The following is an 8,434-nucleotide window of genomic DNA, read 5'->3' as shown; positions in this document are numbered from 1 at the left end:
GATACTTTATTTTTTGATTTTATGGAAATGTATATTTTTTGGTACAAGTTTTAAGCGGCATTGAAAGTAATTGCTGGCCTACTGTATTAAAATTCTTCCAATAATGAATATAATTTATAGGCATGAATGTTTTTCAAGACCTGGGTTGTGTGGCTTTTTGCAGGAACTATTTTCAGAGCAAATAGGATTTTCATATTCAAAACCCCATTGTGGAATAAATGTTTTGTTATGCTAAAATTCAAAATGGTATGGCTGATACCCACTTTATGCACTGTGGATAGTGTATGCAGCCTTTAATAAACTGTTGATTCTGTGTTGTAAAATGCATAAATAAAGTGTCAGATTTGTGTATGCAATATTGCCCATTCAGTGAAAATCTGAGTTAACTGTATATGCATTGCTACTGAAAGTCTTGATTAGTAATGCAACTGACTTCAATAGAAGTGGTTACACGGACTAAAAATTGACTGATTAAATAGATTACTTTAAAATACAAGCTTAAATATAATGAATCTTCTCACTTTATAATTGCATAATAAATGCACAAATTATACATCCTTTGAAGAGGCTGTTGTATTGCTGTCACCAAAACAATGTAGATAGGCTAGAAATGTTACAGGTATGTAAGAGTCAGAGCTGCCTGGGGAAAGTTACTTGAAGTTTTGTAGGTTTTTACTTAATTGCAAATTTACTTCCATGTAGGAAGTTTCATATTATGATAATAGTCTGTTAAAAACAGCATTATAAAGCAGTCAGTCATATGGTGTTTCTAAAACTTGCTTAGTGATTTCAAGCAGATATACTTCTACAAAACTCCATGGTAAAAATATCTGAATTTTTAGAAATATTGACTATATTAAAGGCATAAATACTAAAAATTAACTGTGATACACTGGGTTCAGTTTTTCTGAGTACATATTTGTCTTACTGTAAAGGTTGCAAGAAGGGACATAATGAATTTAAGATCTGTTCAACAAGTGTTAGTTGTTTGTTGTAGCTATGCAACAGTTCTTTTTATTCAGTCTAACAGATAACCAGAATCTTGGCTCCTATCATTGCAGAGTTCTGGTGTCTGATGCTCAGGGTTTTCTGCAGTGATCACTGAATGAAGCAAAGCAGCAGGCTAAGTGTTCAAACATCATGGATCAGCTGAAAGCTGGGAATAAGGAATATCAAATCAACTGTATGCAGATGACCTATCAGAGTAGGATGTGACCTTGTCATTTTCTTTCCTGCTTTAACTGTTACCATTCTTAAAGGTTCAAACAGTGTACTCCCCTGTGCATTGCCATGGTTGGCTTAGTGGTGCCTGTGTGGAGTAGTAAGCATACTATAAATTACTCTTCCCCTCTCTGTCTAAAGGGTAAAGCAGCACCAGCTGATGTGCATTTTTTCCTCTCATGTTTTGGCACACATGAATCAAATGCTTGTCTCTATTTGACAGTCATTAGTGGGAGTCTGTTGCAACTGTTATAATTACAATAATATAACCTCAGTGTATGTTGCTGCAGTAGTATTACCTTTTTCTGCTCTGTTGGCAGAAAGAGGGGGAGCAATATGCTTTGTAGGCGTATTTTTCTTTCTGAGTGTTCCTGGGAATACTGTAGTATGGTCATCTATGTAATATGTAATGTAATACGGTAAGTATGGTAAGTAAAATGTAGTATGGTAGATGAGTCTATGCCTTTAATTGTAGAAGGCTGCAAGTGCTATTCCAGTCCATGCATAGTTGCATTATTGACATGCAGCTCTCCAGTGAAAAAAATCCCAGACTTTGATGTTTTTTCATTAGACAATATTAATAAAGTACTCAGAGGACTGAATTTTGATTTTCCCCTTACAACAGACCTGGACTTTAATTTACTCCTCGCAACTAATGATGTTTTGATCAGATTGAATTTACTACAAATTTGTTGGTAATTGTTTCAGAGGGAGGCATACACAATCCCTCAGAGATCATTGAGAATCCTTCAAGAAGACAGAAAAACAGCAGGACCTCTCTAATTTCTATTCAATAATTAAACAGCAGTAAAATATTTACCAGTATTTTTTAAATCCAGAATATATTTTAGTGATTTTCTAAACAGCATAACATAGCTCCATAATTATACCTTATTGTTAAAATTTTCCTTTCTAAAATAGTATATTGAAAAATGAGTGTCTTTGTGGCAGATTGAGGGAGAAATTAGAAAATTGTTTAAAGCTAGTGGCTTTCATTATGACTATAGCATAAGCACTTAAGCAGGGACTTTAATCACTGGAAGAAAAAAAGCTTCAAAGGACAGCTACTTATTTGTTGTGCTCAGCCTTCCACTGTCCTGGTGCATTAGAGTAGTTCATTCTTTCTCCAATGAAAAATGATCCTCCCACCTGGTGCTATAATCCAATTGCATCAGGACAATGTAGTCAGAGCCCAACATGAGTAGTGGCTCATAGCTGATGACCACAGGATACAGAGACCCAATACATTATTTCATTCAGAAACTTTTAAGGCTGTAACACTCACCCTTATTAAGGAAATAAGAGAGCAAATATTAAACTTTTTGTGCAAGATAAGTGAAAAAAGGCATATTGTTCTGTACATTGAGCTGTATTCACAGGTTACAAGATATCTCAGTCAATATATTCAACATTTACCCCTTTCTTCTCCCAGATTAGCCTTTAAAAAAAAAAAAAAACAGGAATAAGTTTCTTTTCTGCTCTATCAGCCAAGAAAAACTGCATATTATGTTTCCCATTAGTACTTTTACAGGAAGTGTTACTTTATATTGAATTCTAAATTTCACTTGGACTAGAGGAAGTTTTACTAGTAACTTTGCCTTATACTTTTAAGATACAGTTCCTTTTGGCCCTGGTAATCTACTGCTTCTCTTTGCAATTCTTGGATGTAATTCCTTTTGCATCTGAATCTTCATGCTTTTATGCTGTCAGACAGCAAAGACTGAAAAACCATCAAGATTTTTGCATAGATTGGACTTTTTTCTTCAAGACTGCAGATCATAGATCTTAGTCCTTTCCAAACACATATTTTTTTAATGTTTCCTTTTAAAATTTATTCTAGAAGATTTAGAATTGTCCAGTCTTTTGTGTGTTTTGCTCTTCTCATTAGAATCTTTTAGTAGAAACTGCTCTTGTTGCACAACTTCATACCTGAGCTACAGCAGAAGTAAAATACTGACTTCCAACAGAATTAGTTTTATAGTTCTGGAATTACTTGAAAGTAACAGAAAAACAGAAATTATATCTTTATGCCTGCCCACCCATTAAACCCATCTTCTCAAGCTTCTGTGTGGAATGCATTAATACAAAATTAGTATAAAAAGCCTAATTAAGGCCTGATTACAGTCAAGCTCAACTCACATATATTTGGTTTACCAGAAAAAAGGTGCTTTTAAACATAATGGGATCTTCCTCTCAGGCAGCATGAAATCCACTTGAAAGTATTCAGATCACTGAATCTCACTTAGGTGACAAAGAAAAAAACCCAAATTCTGCCTGCATTGCAGGTGGCTCAAAGCACACTGTGTTTCCTCCTTCTCTGTTTCTTGCAGTAGCCAGACAATGAACTTCCACTAGCCAGCCATTAATGTATAAACACAAAGCACAAAGTGCACTTTTATATTCTAATTTTTTGCCCTTCTGCTGGCCTTTTCTCTTGATGAGAAGGAATTCCAGGAGGAATACACACCTATTGACACTCTACAGTATCCATACATGACAAAGGCTCATGTTTTCTGTGGATGAGACAGGACCAGGATTTTCTCCTAGACTTACTTTCTTACCAAGTCTTATACCCTGAAAATATGTTTCCTCCTGCTTCTTGCTCCTACAGTTCTGTTTCAGGTATTATGCCTTTGAAAGTTTCAGCTTTTTTTGGTGGACTTACAGTACCAGAAGTGATTCTAGAGGTTAGCACTGGGTAAGTTTTCCATGAAAGAAACAATTTGAGCTCAGCTGATGTTCTTAAAGACCTGTTTATGTTATGCAGAGTAGCCAAAACAGTAATGGGAATTGTACAGTCATCCTCTAGCCAAAAATTCAAACTGCTGAATTCAGTCTTCATAAAGGAAACATCTTTCTCTTCCTGTCTGTCTTGGACAGTTTAGTACTCAGTCAGTGTTCCTTCTAACTCTTGTCCAATTAATTTACAATACCTGTTCAAAATACATGAAAAATTGACCCTACAGAATATGTAAGTGGTAATGGACTGTGAAAGGCAATGGTAAAGAAAACCTTCACTGTGAATGAAACATTGTTTTGTGTTTATTTTTTTTCAAGACTCCACAGAAATAGCATGAGCTGAATCCCACAATACAGCAAGGAGATATTGCTATGCTGAACTGTACTTTCCAATCTTGTTAACAGTGAGAGCCACTGCTTTAGTACATCAGTCAAATCACAAGCAGTGGTGACACTAGACATCTGCAAAATCATAGTTAAAATTCTATCACAGCCTAAAATAATGTTAACCTCTACCAATAGAGAAATAAAGTGTCCCACCAAGAGAGACCAATACTCCTGTACAGTAAATGTTGAAAGATACACTTGAATGCCCATTCCCACAACTGATAGTTTTCCTGTATGAATTAAATCTGACATTCAGTATTTAAAATCCATACTTTAGGATGTTCCTAAATGTCCTAAGAATGAAATTCTTTTCATATTGTTACAGATGCATGGCTGCACAGACTTTTTTCTACGTAAAGAAATCAGTTTCAGTAAGTCCCAAGTGTTCTCTTTCCCACTCTCCCACATCTGGCCATTTGTTTTTGCCTCTCCACCACCCCCTGCATTTTTGCAGGCTTTTAAAACCAGATCAAATCCTCAAACTGAGAGGTATTATATACCACTACTGGGGATTGAGTAGTCAAGAACAATTATAGCTGGAGTACTGCTGCCAAGTGCTTTGTATCATTAAACTGTAGTCTTGGGAAAACATTTTGAGAGCCATTGTACCCCCTGAAGAAAGTAAGCATAGTTAAGTGAAACTAAACAAATGGTTTAGAAGAGAGTAAGAAATTTGACTTAGCTACTCCTAGGAGAATGGTTTATCCAGATTTGTTTTGGATAAATAGGATGAGTTTTGTATATTTGGATAAATATTTTGGTTTTGTTTGCACAGTTAAAGATGGAAAGAACAGAACAGTCCTCTTATATTTGTCCTGCTGATTATAAAAAGGCAAGTGTTGAACGCTAAAGATATCTAACATCTTTAATCAGGATAATTGAGGGTGAAGATGGTCTTCTATCAAATAAATACTTCAGCTATTTTTTTTGTAATTTGCTGACAACTTTCAAGGTGGGGAATTACATACCTACATAAATTAGATGTCTCTTTGTGGTGCATTTTTTTTCTGTTCTCCTAGATGTCCTCTTCACCTTTTAAACTGCCTTTATCTTTGCTGTTTTCTTTTTCTTCATGAAGTTCAAATGCTTGCATGCTTAAATATAGAGCCTTCTTGGTATCAAACACACTATTCTATGTATTGTTTCCTTCCTAAAGGGTCAATCCAAGGCTGCACTGCAATTTAATACTCGCATGAGAATTCAGCTTGAGTTCAGGAGTTTGTATATTGACCACATTCAGAGTCAATTGAGTTTTACCCAGCAGTTGTTTTTCAGATCTGCATTACGTTATTCACACCAAATGCTTTTAAGTCCCTTTCCATTGTACTGAATTTAAAATAGTTAAAAGAATGCAAGATGAAAGCAGGGGAATTGTTTGTACTATTTGGAGGCTTTTTTGTTACCTAGATGAGTCAGACAATGTATTTACTTTTTCACTCAGTGTAAGAGAAGATGCACAATACTTTAGTCCAAGGACAAGGTTCAGAAAGGATTGAGAATCTCTACCCATCCAATCTTTTACTCCTGATAGTGGAAGATAAATGGCAGATTACTACTGACTTTATTTAGTTTGTGAACAGGAAGCACAGACTATTATAGCACTATTATTTTATTCCTCAAAATGAAAAAATACGTCTATATTGTATCCAACCTACTTCAGCTAAAAATTAACATAGGAAGGAGCCCACCCTACTTAGATATGGAATGAAGAAAATTCCAATCAGGTGTTTTGTGAACAGATAACATTTGGGCTAATTTAGCTATTGATTTCTGTAATAGGGAAAAAGCTATGAAAATTGGCTAGAATACTAGAAAACTAATTTGACTTCCTAAAAGTGAGAATTTAACTGGGAATTCCAATTCTTAATTTTATATCTACCCAGTCAAGAGACCACATTTATGTGCCATTAAGAATTACTTGTAAATCAACATATAACTAAGTAATCACTAAGGAGCAAATATTCAGTGAGCAACCAGAAAATAAAATTCAAAATATCCAAATAGATTGTGAAATTCACCTTATAACCAAAAAATCTGAGTATTTAAAGACATTCAACTAGCATACAAAGCATTATTTTCTGCTTAGAATAAAAGAATGTGAAGGTGTTGAATTCAGTTCCCAAGATGTGGAAACTGAATCACATTATGTGAGAGTCCAGGACTACAGTTCACAAAAAAATTACTGCAAACTCTGCCCTTTGTACATTTCTTTAACTGAAACTTCAAATTCACAAATTTATTTCACAGACTTTTAACTAAAGTTATCACATCAAGCATCACATTTTAAAATACTTCCTAACATTTGTGCAGGGATTCTTAAACATTAACTTGGAAGAATTAATTATCCATAACAGGCCTGTTGATTAGATGTTTTGTTAATTACGTTGTTCATTTTGTGACAGTCTCAGTTCAGCTCCTGATCACTATCCATTCTTTGGCAGATTAATAATTTCTGAATCAGAGAAGCACTGTGAAAAGATCACAGAAAACATCTCAGCTCTACAAACACAGAACATGAGCGGTCTCAGTTAAGGTCAATAGTGAGCCCAGGAAGGAAGCTCTTATTTCAGCTCTTTGCACAATACCTACTCTGTAGGTAAACAGAAGTGTTCATTTAACAACACTGACAGATCTTAACCTTTCCAAGCATACATATTTATTTAATTGCTATGTTTAAATCAAAGATATATCCTATGAATAGCTTTTGCAAAGAAAGTGCATGAAGATTTCCTTTGTTTCTTATTTGAATCACTAAGATGAAAGTGAAGGCTGAGGTAGTCATTTCACTCAAAGGAATAAAACAAAGAAACCTCTATTTCATTGATAAGAAAGCAGAGCTCTGATCTCCCATGAGCTGCTAACTTCAAAATATTCAACTGAACTACATAAAGAATAATCCCTGTAGTTACTAAGGACTGCAGTGTGGTTGGCCCTTATGTAATACATATTCTGAGGCTGGGAAAACAATTTCTACTTACTATGACACCTCTCATATGAAATTCAGATGTAAATGAAGGCCTGTCTTTCTGCAGAGAATGATTTTTTTTTCCCTGTTCTTGCATCTCTTAGGCTGAATTTACTTAAATTCAATGTGCAGTAATAAAAAATAATGAGAGCCCTGTTTTCCCTTGTTCCTAGAATCTCCCTCATTAATAAAACACACAATAGTATATTTAGTAAAATATAGTTCGCCAGCAGATTTAGAACTGTTTAAAAACAGATCGTCACAGAAAGTTTAGCTTTTAGTTTCTTAATTAGCTTTTAGTTTTTTAATTAGTTTCTACCAGTTAGTTTCTTCCCTTATGATGGCCTAAAATTAGGGGTCTTTTTACATTTTTTTTAGGTTTTCCTGATAAAATACATAATTATTTATCCACAGCCTACATCCATTCTTTTTGTTTTTCCTGTTTTCTCAACATAAAACTACAGAGGAAGTATCTGCAAGGCATTTCTGTTGATAAATGCTGCACAATATGCAAAGAATGCATGTGGTAAGTGGAAATTTAACACATTTCTCATAATCACTGTTTTAATGGACAATATTTTGCCTTCTGAGAGGAGAAGTACAATCAGGTTATGAAACACTTGGATTTTTGAACTTTAATTTATATACAGCTAGTAAATTTGATTTTGGTAAGTAAAACACACATACTGAAATTAGGTTTCTATTTCTTCAATCACCCTTATAATAATCTGAGCTTTTATTGAATATTTCTACATTTAATCCCGTTGTAAAGAAAAGCTATACATAACAGCTGCTGTATTGGACAGGTACTTCCACAGTGAAGTCAGTGGGATTTTTGCCTTAAGCGGAATGTTACACCACAAAATTTTCTCTGAGAAAACACAGGTTTTGTAACAATCACATGGATCATCTAATTAATCTAATCAATCATAACTATTAGAATCAATTTTCAATTTTAAAGCCATGTTAATGGCTTAATCACTGAACACACCCCAGAAGATACAGTACATATATTCAGAGTATTCTTATAATGACCAGATCTAAGGTTAATCTGCCAGCAAAATTGACTAGTTTTGAATTTGTCCATGTGAATAAACAAGAAAGCCCAATTGGTTTCAAGGT

Source organism: Serinus canaria, chromosome 4, assembly GCF_022539315.1.
Source record: "Serinus canaria isolate serCan28SL12 chromosome 4, serCan2020, whole genome shotgun sequence".
In the NCBI taxonomy this organism is placed as follows: Eukaryota; Metazoa; Chordata; class Aves; order Passeriformes; family Fringillidae; genus Serinus; species Serinus canaria.
The sequence above is the reverse complement of the archived record's forward strand: the minus strand, read 5'-3'. Positions refer to the sequence as shown.